Here is a 13,012-nt window from a genome sequence, read left to right as displayed (position 1 = left end):
GGACCATCCCTTCAGCTTCTAGAATAGTGATTCTGCCCCTCCATCATTGATTTCCCTGAGTTTTTAAAGGAAATTTTATTTGTTTGGGGTTTCTAGTCATTAGGCTAAAACCAGTAAAATAGAGCAAAATCAATACGTACCGGACAGAGCACAGCCAGTCCATATCACGATGCAAAGCAGACAGAATGAACTGCGGCCAGGATTCAGCCTGGGGGTGGGGCCGGGCACACGGGTGGACAGTGGACGTCTGTCAAGGGGAACCTCGGGTCGGTGGAGGGGGCAAGCCTCAGAACCCGGTGCCCTGGGTCCTGCCCGGGCCCCTCGAGCCCTCTGCCATGGTTAGAGCCTCTCCAATCCCAACACCATGGCGGCGAACTCCAGGGGTGGGAGCGCTGGGTGACTCGGCCCTTCAGAGCGTGGCAAGCTTTGCAGCCGGGTATCAACCGCACCAGCCCCCCGCCCCAGTCTGCCCCTGCGTTTTGGGGGGAGAGCCCACATGGACGTGACAGAAGCCCGGCATATGGGTAACCCCCAGCCCTCCTCTGGGCGCCCGCTATGCGCCAGGGTCACCACCCCCCCACCCCCGTGCGGGGACGCCAACGCAGCCGCATGAACAACAACACTTCACTGGGACAGGAGAGAGCAGGACTAAGCTTCAGAGAACGGCTGCAACCACACAGCTGCCGCCCCGGAAAGCTCCAGAAAGCTTCCCATGCTGCTGGGGAGGCCGGGGCTGGGCAGAGCTGAGGTTCTGGGACCACCGAGCAGATAGACCCCTGTCCACCCCAGGCTGGGGCTCCTACAGCCTCTAGCTCAGTGGGAACCTTCAGTTGACAAAACCTGAAGTGTGGGGGGGGTGGGAAGGAGGGCGGGGCAGCGATGGGGGCGGGGCAGCGATGGGGCGGAGGCAGCGATGGGGCGGAGGCAGCGATGGGGCGGAGGCAGCGATGGGGGTGGGGCAGCGGTGGGGGGAGGGCAGCAATAGGGGCGGGGGCAGCGATGGGGCGGGGCAGCGGTGGGGGGAGGGCAGCAATGGGGGCGGGGGCAGCGATGGGGCCGAGGCAGCGATGGGGGCGGGGCAGCGGTGGGGCGGAGGCAGCGATGGGGCGGAGGCAGCGATGGGGGCGGGGCAGCGGTGGGGGGAGGGCAGCAATAGGGGCGGGGGCAGCGATGGGGCGGGGCAGCGGTGGGGGGAGGGCAGCAATGGGGGCGGGGGCAGCGATGGGGCGGAGGCAGCGATGGGGGCGGGGGCAGCGATGGGAGGGCAACGATGGGGGCGGGGCAGCGGTGGGGGGAGGGCAGCAATGGGGGCGGGGGCAGCGATGGGGCCGAGGCAGCGATGGGGGTGGGGCAGCGGTGGGGCGGAGGCAGCGGTGGGGGGAGGGCAGCAATGGGGGCGGGGCAGCAATGGGGTGGGGGCAGCGATGGGGCGGAGGCAGCAATGGGGGCGGGGGCAGTGATGGGGCGGGGGCAGCGATGGGGCGGAGGCAGCGATGGGGGCGGGGCAGCAGTGGGGGGAGGGCAGCAATGGGGGCGGGGGCAGCGATGGGGCGGGGGCAGCAGTGGAGGCGGGGCAGCGGTGGAGGGAGGGCAGTGATGGGGGAGGGTGGCCGTGGGGGCGGGGTCAGCGATGGGCTGGGGGCAGCGGTGGGGGCGGGGGCAGCGGTGGGGGCGGGGGCAGAGATGGAGGGAGGGCAGTGATGGGGGAGGGTGGCTGTGGGGGCGGGGTCAGCGATGGGGGCGAGGTCAGCAATGGGGGCAGGACAGCGATGGGGGTAGGGGCAGCGATGGGGCGGGGGCAGCGGTGGGGGCAGGGGCAGCAATGGGGCGGGGGCAGCGGTGGGGGCGGAGGTAGCGATGGGGGCGGGGGAAGCAATGGGGGAGGGCGGCCGTGGGGGAGTGGGTGTCTGTGGAACCTGATACCAGCACTGTGGGAGCAGACTTCCCCACTCCCAGAGGCCTGTGATTTCTGGGCGCCTGTCACGACAAAGGTGTCTGGCACTCAAATTCCACAGAAAATTAAATCAATTATTACAGCGTCTAATGAAGAAACCCAGGTTTTAATTAAAGTAGGCTTAATTAAATGGCGAGCATGGTTCTGTCGATGCTGTGATCAGGACCGGAGCTGGTGGGGTGTCCAAGGAGACGGCACCAGCCTCTGGTGGGAGGAGATTGATGGGTCCCACACCTGAGGGCTGGCGGCAGGTGTGGCACGGTCACGGCAGCCAGGCCCTGCACCTGTTTCTGCCCGCGAGCCCTGGGCCCTGCAGAGAACCAACGACTTGCAGCCCAGCTGGACAGACCCGGCAGACAGCCCGCTCAGGGCCACCTGACAGAGGGGCAGAGGGCCCAGAGCCAGCGACACAGCAGGCTGGTGCCGGGGCCTCCCTATCCTTTGCCTGGGACTCTCTCTTCACAGGTGTCATGGGCACCTCAGCCACAGCAGCAGCCCCAGGGCACTCAGCATGGGCTTTCCATCCAGCCTGACCTCTGACCTGAGCTCCCTGCAGAGCTCTGGCTGGCGATGGATGAACCCCTCTCCACCTGCACATCCCGCCCTGACCGCCTAAGTTCCTCAAGTTCCCCTGGCCCTGAACCCCGGGTCTTCATGGTCAGTAGATGCAGAGGTCTGGTTGGTCAAAGCAGTTGTGTTTCCATAGAAACCTTCCCAGCCTTAGGTGTTCAATGGAGGATGGGGGGTTCAAGGGTAACCTGGTGGCCAGGCAGGATGGGGTGGCTGCCTGGTCGGCAGGGCACGAGGGGACAGGCCTGGGGTGGCTTCTGCAGGGTCGAGAGCTTGGGGGTACACGAGGGAGGCTTTGCCTTGGAGCCTGGGGAGGCACCAGCAGCGGCCTTGTGTGAGCAGTGGACGGAACATGTGTGGGCAGTGGACAGACCTGCATTCGGGTCATTGTGACTTCACATGTGGGTGCTTCTGCAAACCGGAGGTGGAAACAGTGGGACCCAGAACCACGCTGGGCACAATGGCTGTTGGGGACCGAATAAATAAACGGTATTTTTGCAATCACCTTTTTTCTATGAATAAAAGTGGATGTGCTTTGGGGTGCACGAACAGTAGAGCCTGTTTGCTGTGGCGTCCTCCTGAACCCGTGTATGTGTGTGTGTGTGTGTGTGTATCTTTATGTCCGTGTCTATCATTTATTTCAATTCCATACCTTTTCCTGTTCGAAGACCCCATAATAGACTCGTCGTGGCTGGACCGTGACAATTGGCGCCCATACGTGTGGCCATCGAATAAGGGAAAGAGGAGAGGTGATGGAACCCCCCAGAAGTGTGCACACGGAGTAAGTATTATAACTTCTAGAGAGTGAAGCTTTTAAGTAGAGTTTGGGGGGAGAGTATAAAAATAAAGTCACACGAAGTAAGTATAAAGCTTTTAGAGAGTAAAGCTTTTAAGTAGAGTTTGGTGAGAAAGTATAATAAGAAATAATTCGGGAGAAAAATAAATATGGGAGTTGTAGGATCAAAAGTGAGGGACCTTTTTCTTTTTGTACAAATGATTTTATTTGAGAAGAAGCTGTTTGAACAGAATGAGGTAGAAACAGAGGAATGTAAATATGAGAAAAACTTGGAGTCTGAGAATAACTCGGGAGATGAGACTATCACAGCTTTGGCCATTTTAAACTGCGCCTCCGCAGCTCTCTGCTCCCAAAGTCTTTGCCTCAGACCCCTGGAGATCCCCACCCCAACAAGCTTTGGATCAGGCTCGAGATGCAGGGGAATAAAATGGAGGAATTCAGCAATATTAGGCAAGGTCCTGATGAGCAATATCAAGAATTTGTTTCACGGCTGATTCCGGCAGTTGAAAGAATAGTGATAGAAAAAGAAGTTTATATCAGAATATGCGCTGATGTTGGGATTTCATACATGCAAGGTCTTGCTTTTGCCACAGCCCTTAAGGTGAGGATTCCAAGAATTTTTGATAAAAGGCAGGACAGATGAAAGAAAGAAGGTCAGGGAAACACTTCTGCCTGTGAATCTTGTTTCCAGTGCGGCGGCTGGGTTGGGCCCAGACTGGCAGAGGCTGCAGCCCAGGGGAAGGCAAAGCTGGGAGGTGAACGGGGAAGCCTTCCCCACCCTGGTAAACTAGGACTGCCGCTCAGCTGGGATTGAGGTGGAGGCTTTCAGCGGCCCATGATTCAGCATGATTAGGGTGCCAGTTGCAGCAGCTATTAGACTTTGAGCTTTAGTAAATAAAAAGACGTAAGAGTTTGGGGAAATTACAGCTTTTTCCCATTATTCTCTAACTTTCTCTAAACTATCATTTTTTTCTTTCCTGTTCCATGCCTGGAAAGAGGGCGAAGGGGGAGACTCTTTGGATGTGCCTAAACAAAAATCTCACAGGGTTGACTTGAGATTTTTCAAGAGAGACTTCTGTTTAGTATTTATCCTTACCACGTTCCTATTAAAATAGCCCTACGTAAGATCAAGCAGGCCACATTCTAATCTCTAAAATCCCGGGTTTCACTCTTGATTTGTGTGATTGTATGTGAGGTCTCCGTTTAATGTCTAAATGTGTGTTTTCAAGGCCTGAATTATGTTCTTGCATGCAAAAATTGGAAATGCTGGCTCTAATATTGTGAAAATAAAACATCATTCCTACAGATGTAAAAATTTAATTGGAACAAGTAAAGTATGCTCACTGAAATTTGGATAAAATAAAATGTAGAACCTAAACTTTCTAATTTGGCCAAACTGTTCCCAGCTAAAGATGCTGCAGCTGCAAAGCTTGAAGCAGGGTGGATTTGTTTAACAAAGGTGTAATTTTTTTTTACTCTTTGAATTGCCTGTTGACTGATTGGGTAGAAGTGTTTTGATGGATGTGGGAATATTGCTTGAAAGTGCATTTGCTGTATTTTGTTGGAGGTTGGCATTGAGACGGGTGTTTCTTGCAGTTTTTGAGGTCAAGGTGTTGTGGAGTGTACTCAACAAATGCTTAAGGGTCAATTGTAAATAATATATATATAAGAAAAAGGGGAGGGGGAGTCATGTCCTGGAACTCCTGCAAATCTATTTACTTTGAAGAATTTCTTTTGAATGCTGATGTACAGGAGACACCAAACCTCTTTCTTTTGCAAACTTCTACCTTCTTTTATTTGATCCAGCTAGTAACACTGTTGGTCTTTTTCTAAATAGTTCCAGATGTACAGAAAAAGTTTATATAGGTGGATGTGGACCCTCAAAACCCTCAGCAAGATCTTCTGAGCATGGCTTTTCAGGTCTGTAATGACCAAGAGGAAAAGAAAAGGCAGACAAAGCCCAGAAGAGATCAGGAAAAATACCAGCTCCTGGCACACACCCTTAAAGGCTCCAATGCCCCAAAGGGGCCTCACAGGACTCGTCAGGGCCCTGCTTCAAGAGTAGAAAGGAAGGTCATTGAGCTAAAGCCTGCCAGGCTTCTCTGCCCCCACCAGGGCCATACCTTTGCTGTGGGAAAAAGGAACACTGGAAGGTAAGCTGCCCCCTCACTCCTCCAAGGGAGGGTTCAGTCTCTTCCAGCCCTGCTCCGGCCACCTGTGACCTAACCCTGCCCCGCCTGCTGGGACTTGTCACTGAAGGCTAAAGGTGCCCAGGGCCATCGGCCCCATCTCACATCACCGTGGATGAGCCTAGGGTATTTCTTCCAAGTGGCAGGTAAACTGATCTCATTTCTTTTTTTTTTTTTTAATTAAATTTATTTATTTTTTTTTAGAGAGAGGAGAGAGAGACAGAGAGAGAGAAGGGGGGAGGAGCTGGAAGCATCAACTCCTATATGTGCCTTGACCAGGCAAACCCAGGGCTTTGAACCGGCGACCTCAGCATTTCCAGGTCGACGCTTTATCCACTGCACCACCACAGGTCAGGCCTGATCTCATTTCTTGTGGACACGAGGGCCACTTACTATGCCTTGCTTAAATATTTGGATTTTTATTCATCCCTCGAAGATCTCTGTTGTGGGTGTTGATAGTCTTTATTTCCTGCTGCTTTGTTTAATATATAGTGTTTCCTTTATTCCTCCTGCCTCAATGCCCCATGCCTATTTTAGTCTGGGACCTGCTCCTAATTTAGATGAATTTGCCTCTGCCACCCAGCATAGTGTATCCCAAGGTTCTCTTCACCACCCTACGGCTGCAGAGCTGCAGGGAAAGGCACCCTGGGTTCATCTCTCCAGTTTAAAGAAAACAGAAGCTCCTACGTGCTGCAGATGGCTTTTCCAGTCTACCTGAATTGTTACCAGTTAGAAGCAGTGGTCATTGGGACTTGGACTCTAGCTGAAAAGCATGGAAATGTGACCACAACTCCAGTGCCTTGTGGACTTTTCCTGAATGTGTGTGACTCCTGCTCCTTGGGACACTTCTCAGACTGAAGTGGGGTTGGGTTACATTTACAAATAATATGAAGTGGTGATGGTGTCAACATGGACTTGGTGAAATTATGTTTAACGTGTTAAGGACATTTAAGACTGTAAGAATTTTATTATAGATCCCTGTTGTATTAGTTAAGACTTTGCTTGATAATCTAATAAGCTCTAATTACTTAATTGTATTAGGATACTTGTTTTAGTATCTGTTAGCATTGGTTATTTCAATTTTGCTGTTTATTTTATAGTTTTCCAGTCCGCCTCCAAATTGGAACATGGGAATTCAGAATAGTATGAATCACAGCACACGAATTCAAGTTTTAAAAAATAGAAAGGGGGATCTGTTGGGGACCGAATAAACAAACAGGGTATTTTTGCAATCTGGACAGAGGTGCTGGGCCCAAACCCCACCTCACCTGCCTAGTTAACAAAGAGCTACACCTGATTCTCATTTGGCTCATCCGTGTTCTCCAGAGGAGGCTGGAAGCTAGTTTTTTATTAGTGTAAAGTAGATTTGGATGGTGTGGTGGGGTTGTCTTTGAGTTGCCTTGGAAACTTAATTGAATTGCTGATGGACTACATTTTTTTCTATGAATAAAAGCGGATGTGCTTCCGGGAGCAGGCACGTTATGGCTCAGGACCAGTACAGACTGTTTGCCGTGGCGTCCTCCTGAACCCATATATATATATATCTTTAAGTCCCTGTCTATCATGTATTTGAATTCCACACCTTTTCCCATTCGAAGACCCCGTAATAGACTTGTCGCGGCTGGACTGTGACAATGGCAGACAGAAGCTAACATCTACACACACTCTGTCCTGGCCAGACAGCTCAGCGGGTTAGAGCGTCGTCCTGAAGCACAGAGGTGGCCGGTTCCATCCCTAGTCGGTCAGGGCACATCCAGGAACAGATCTATGTTCCTGCCTCTCTCTCTCTCTCTCTCTCTCTCTCTCTCTCTTTCTCTCAAAACCAATAAACATTTAAATATAAATAAATAAAATCTACAAACACAGCTAACTCGACCAAAAAGCAACCCCAGCTGGTGGGACCCCTCCTGGACCCTCCCACCCGGCTCCTGAACCAGGCTGGAACCCCAAGGACATCTGGACACTCGGGCACTGTTTCCCACACACGGTCGTCGCTGCTTGGGCAGATTCAGCGGGAACGGTGGCTTCAGGCGGCCCCCTGGGCAGCAAGCTGCCCCTCACCCCTGCCCCCTCAGCTGGCAGGTTCAGTCAATTCCCTCTCGTGCTGTTAACTCCGGAGGGAGCCGCCTCCCTACCTGTCTGTCCAGCTGTGGACACCCCCTCCAGAGCACTGAGGCCCCTTGGGTCCTGCAAGCCTCCCCTCCCCTCCAGCTCTGTCCCATTGACCCCCTCCCCATTCTCAGGCTTACAAGCTGTCCCTACACCCCGTCCAGGCCCCCAGAATCTGATGGATGTGTGTCCCCGTGATGCTGTGTGCTGTGAGCGTCCTACCTGGGCGCCGAGAACCAAACAGCATAATAATAGTAATAATTTTTTTTAAAAAAGCACCTTGGCTGTGATTGTCTGATCTATATTTATCTCACACATGCCGAATTAATAAGATACCGGCTTTAAGGAAACCATGGCAACCGAATGCAGAAAGGCTTGTCCCGGCAAATAGATGAATTCATAAATAACCCTGAAGTGCTGATATCAACAGTCGCAGGGCCCTGCTGCAATGCTAATGCGGTGTGTACCTCATGCCCGCGTCCAGGCTGGGCCACCGTGGCATCGCCCTCAGGGGGGACAGACCCCCAACTGTTACCTGGAGCTTGCGTGAGGTGGGTGAGTGCTCTGTGGCTGGTTGGGCAGGACCCCTTGCAGAGAGCTCAGTCCCCGCGCCGTGGGGACAGTGTCTGCAGATAAATGGCCCTGGGGTTGGAAGGGTGGACACACAGGGAAGCCAGCTCTCTCCCTCCATCTCTGACAGCCAGGTGGGGGCAGGGGAGAGGGGGTGGGGCTCCGGTAAGGAGAAATTCCTTCATTCTTCCCACAGATGTCTACCGGCCTCCAAGAATGTGGGGGCGGCCGGGCAGCGGTATCATGGGAGCCTCCCGACCCCGGAGCAGGTGACCCCGCTATGCGCACTCAGCGCTGACAGAGCCCTGCAGGCTTCCCCTGATCCAGAGCCTGCCAGGACCCCCACCTCCTCACCCCAGGCCCCCAGGGACCCCTGCTTTGGCTGCCCTGGCCCTTCAGTTTAGCATTTGAACAACTCACTGGGGCTGATTGTGCCCAGAAGCACGAGCCCACCAAGGGGCCACCCGCAGAATGTGACTAAGCCACGCTTTCCAGGTGTGTGTCCACGTGGAATTGGGCACTGCCCGCAGTGGGGTCTGTGAGACAAGCCAGTGGTCAGGGCTTGGCCTGGCAGCTGGCCCATCCTGAGGACGTGTGTTCCTTTGCCCCCAACCCGGCATCTTCTCTTCTAAAGAGTGTGAGCCCGGCCCTGGCCGGTTGGCTCAGTGTGTGGAAGTCCAGGGTTTGATTCCCGGCCAGGGCACACAGGAGAAGCGCCCATCTGCTTCTCCACCCCTCCCCCTCTCCTTCCTCTCTGTCTCTCTCTTCCCCTCCCACAGCCAAGGCTCCATTGGAGCAAAGTTGGTCCGGGCGCTGAGGATGGTTCCATGGCCTCTGCCTCAGGTGCTAGAATGGCTCTGATTGCAACAGAGCGATGCCCCAGATGGGCAGAGCATCGCCCCCTAGTGGGCATGTCAGGTGGATCCTGGTCGGACGCATGCAGGAGTCTGTCTCTCTGCCTCCCCGCTTCTCACTTCAGAAAAATACACACAAAAAAGAGTGTGAGCCCTGGTCCCCGTCTAGCCTGATTCCCAAGGGTGAATCCAGACGAAAGGGTGAGAGCCGGGGTGGGGGGGGAGGGGGGACAGGGGGAGCACAGGGGACTTTAGGGTCAGAGAAACAGCTCCGAATGATGCTACAGTGGTGGACACAGGACACTAGACATTTGTCCAAGCCCGTGGAATATACAACACCGAGTGACCCGGAAGTCAACCACGGACGTCTGCATTGGTTCCTCCATTGCAATAAATGGGTCACTGTGGTGGGTGGCACTGACAGGGGGGAGCTCATGCATGAGTGGGGGGAGGGGTGAACAGGAAATCTCTGTTTTTCTCAGTTTTACTGTGAAGTAAAAAGGTGTGTGTGTGTGTGTGTGTGTGTGTGTGTGTGTGTGTGTAGCAGAACCCTCTGGGTGGGCCTCCACTGCCGTTACTATTCATGCTCCTATCAGACCATCTCCTTATTAAGAGGCCTTCTCTGCTTCTCTGAACCCCCCAAGTGGCCCCCTAATGGAGCTGTTTTTCCCAGGCATCACTGGCCTGGGTGTGAGGCCCCCTCGTGCCCGGAAGAATCATTCGCCCACCAGGTATAGATGTTTGTCTCAACCCTGGGGCGGCTGGGGACACAGTGGGCAGGACTGGGGCTGCCTGGGGTGGGACTAGACCCCCCCCAACAGCCCCAGGGAGAGGACCCTGTGAGCCACTCAATGATGCTGCAGACTCCTGTCCATCCCTGCCCTGACCACCCCCGGGGAGACCCTGGGGCCAGCAGTGGCCAGCAGTGGCCAGCAGCCTGGAGTCGTGAGGATGGAGTAGGGGCCACTCCTGGAAGGCCGCCAGCTTGTCCTTGGGGTCGCTGACTCTCTCAGCAACAGCTGGGCTGAGGGCTCTGTCAGCATCCCAGTGGCCTGTGGACTGGCCTAGCTCAGCTCCCTTAACAGGGGCCTGATGAACGCCCGACTCCCCGATGTGCCCCAGGCAGGGGAGCCTCCAGGAAGGCTGGACCCCTGACCTGGCCCTGAGTCCTAAGAAGGTGTCAGATGCCTGCCTTACCCCCCCCCGCTCCCCCCACCCCCTACAAGCCGGCTTCTGGTTCAACTCCACATCCTCCACCTCCTCACCTGTGAAGTGGGGTCCCCTGCCTCTCTCCCTCGGGGTGTCTGTCTCTGTCTCTCCCTGTCTGTGTGTGTCTGTGTCTCTGACCGTCTCTCTATTTCTGTGTCTCTCTGCTATTGATTGAGGAAGGGACCTGATGCCGCAGCCTAACCTGCTGCCTCTCCACGCCCACCTGGTGACATTGCTTCAGGAGGAAGGAAGCCCCGCGCGCGGGGGTGGGGGTGGGGAGGGTGAAGGTGGGTGGGGAGGGTGAAGGTGGGAGGGGGGTCTCTTAGCACTGGGGGGTGGGCGGGGAGCTGCGGAGTAAGTCCTGCCACCTCCACCATGGCCACCCACATCTCCGGGCGCAAACCTGGGGTCCGGGGAGCCTGCGGAAAAGGCCACGGCCGCCCCCTAGTGTCAGCAGACGGAGCTGCTCGAGGCCCCCCCCCCCCGCCCTGACACCCCACCACACACACACATACACACACACACACACACACACACACCCCTACCTCCCACACACGCCTCCACGGGGGTGGGGTGGGGGGTGGATACGAGCCTCCCGGGACAGAGACTACCCAATAAGTTCCTGCGGGTTCCCCATATCTGTGTGCCCCCCACCGTGCTCCGGGGGTCCCCATATACAAGGGGGTGCAGGTCCCTTCTGGGCTCACCCCTAATAGTGGGCACCCAAGATGCTCCAAGGAAGCCTGGGCCCCCGGAGCGGCTGCACCCCGACCCGCAGCAGCGCCCCGCCTCGCCCCCCTCCCCCAGTCTTGCTGACGTCCCTGAGATTAGCTGGGACTCCAGGAGGAAACTGAGGCACAGAGAGAGGGAGCGACCCGGCGTGCCCCGGGTGCAGAGCTGCCCAGCCTGCACGCGGTCTCAGGGAGACGCTGCGGCCCGAGCCTGGGGGACCCCGGCTGGAGCGGCATCCTGGCCCGGGGGCGCCCCCTGCCGGCCTCCGCGCACACAGCAACGCCGAGCGCAGGCGCGGAGCGGAGGCGCGGCGTGGGGACTCTCCTCGGCCCCCCTGTGCCGCGGCGCGGGCACCCACAGCAGTGGTGCTCGGTTGGCGTCAGGGACCGCTCCTGCTACACTGCGCAGGCGCTAAGATGTGCACCTGTTCCGGTAAGAGGCACACCTGTCAGTGCTGACACCTCCATGGTCCTCGCAGGTGAAGGGGGACGATGCCAAGCAATATCTTCCGTTCTCCGCGGCAAATAAATTGATAGTGGGCCCGGGGGCCATGCAGTCTTTTTGGTTCACGGAGTTGGCAGCCCTGAGGGAGCGCAGAGGGCTGTGATGATCCCCTTTAACCAGAGAACCTGCCCGAGGACGCAGCCTCTATAAGGAGCAGGCTCTCCACTCCCCAGGACTGGGTGTGAAGGGCCGCAGGAGGCCTCCCCGCAGACCCAGACCACGCGTGGAAAGGGAGCTCGTTGAACAGCCCGGGCAGCACAACACGCGAAGGTGGGCGTGGAGGCACCGGCGCTGGGCGGGATCCATCCCAGCACCTGAGTCCGGGACCTGCAGACCCTCGGTGCTCCCTGGAGCCAGCAGGGGAGCCTCATAGGACCCAAGGACAGGAGGGATAAAAGGGAGGAGGTCTTCCATCTGCCGAAATGTCATCCCAGCTGTGCTCTCCTGGACGTGATCATTGAGCATAGCGTCTCCATCTAACCCTTAGGTTCAGCTTTACTGTCGGTACGTTTAAGTGTGTACAGCAAAAATCCAGCATTCTTTTTGGGCCACTGGGCCCATGCACACCCACCGTCTCCACCACTGTAACCATGGGACAGCACACATTTCTTCTGAAAAATGACCTCCTTCAGGTGTCTGTGGAGCCCACCCGCCTCAGCGATGACGAGGGCTCTCTTTCCCCAAGGCCTGGGTGTTTTTTTTATGGCTTGTTATGGAAATGACAGGAGACATGATTCCGTTAGCTGGTTCTCAAAGCTGGTGTCTGTCCCAGGGAGAGGGGGTGAGGGTTGCAATGGCAGAAACTCAGGTGTGGGGGGGTCCCCCAGCCTGAAACCTTGCCCCCCTTGGTTATCTGCTGCACAGGGGCAGTGGGGGGCTTGCCACGGCCAGTCTCAGGAGGCTGGAAAAGTCAGCCCACGTCGACCACCCATCCGGAGGGACGTGAACTGTGCGTGCACACGGCGTGATTTATTAGAACAGAAACTGGAACGGATGCACGTGTCCAGTCAGAGAGGGGGGACGAGGTGGCAGGACACTGGACAGCAGATGCACGGATGCACGTGTCCAGTCAGAGAGGGAGGACGAGGCGGCAGGACACTGGACAGCAGATGCACGGATGCATGTGTCCAGTCAGAGAGGGAGGATGAGGTGGCAGGACACTGGACAGCAGATGCACGTGTCCAGTCGGAGAGGGAGGACGAGGTGGCAGGACACTGGACAGCAGATGCACAGATGCACGTGTCCAGTCAGAGAGGGGGGACGAGGTGGCAGGACACTGGACAGCAGATGCACGTGTCCAGTCAGAGAGGGAGGACGAGGTGGCAGGACACTGGACAGCAGATGCACGGATGCACGTGTCCAGTCAGAGAGGGAGGACGAGGCGGCAGGACACTGGACAGCAGATGCACGGATGCACGTGTCCAGTCAGAGAGGGAGGATGAGGTGGCAGGACACTGGACAGCAGATGCACAGATGCACGTGTCCAGTCAGAGAGGGAGGACGAGGTGGCAGGACACTGGACAGC

Source organism: Saccopteryx bilineata, chromosome 2 (assembly GCF_036850765.1).
Source record: "Saccopteryx bilineata isolate mSacBil1 chromosome 2, mSacBil1_pri_phased_curated, whole genome shotgun sequence".
NCBI lineage: Eukaryota > Metazoa > Chordata > Mammalia > Chiroptera > Emballonuridae > Saccopteryx > Saccopteryx bilineata.
The sequence above is the reverse complement of the archived record's forward strand: the minus strand, read 5'-3'. Positions refer to the sequence as shown.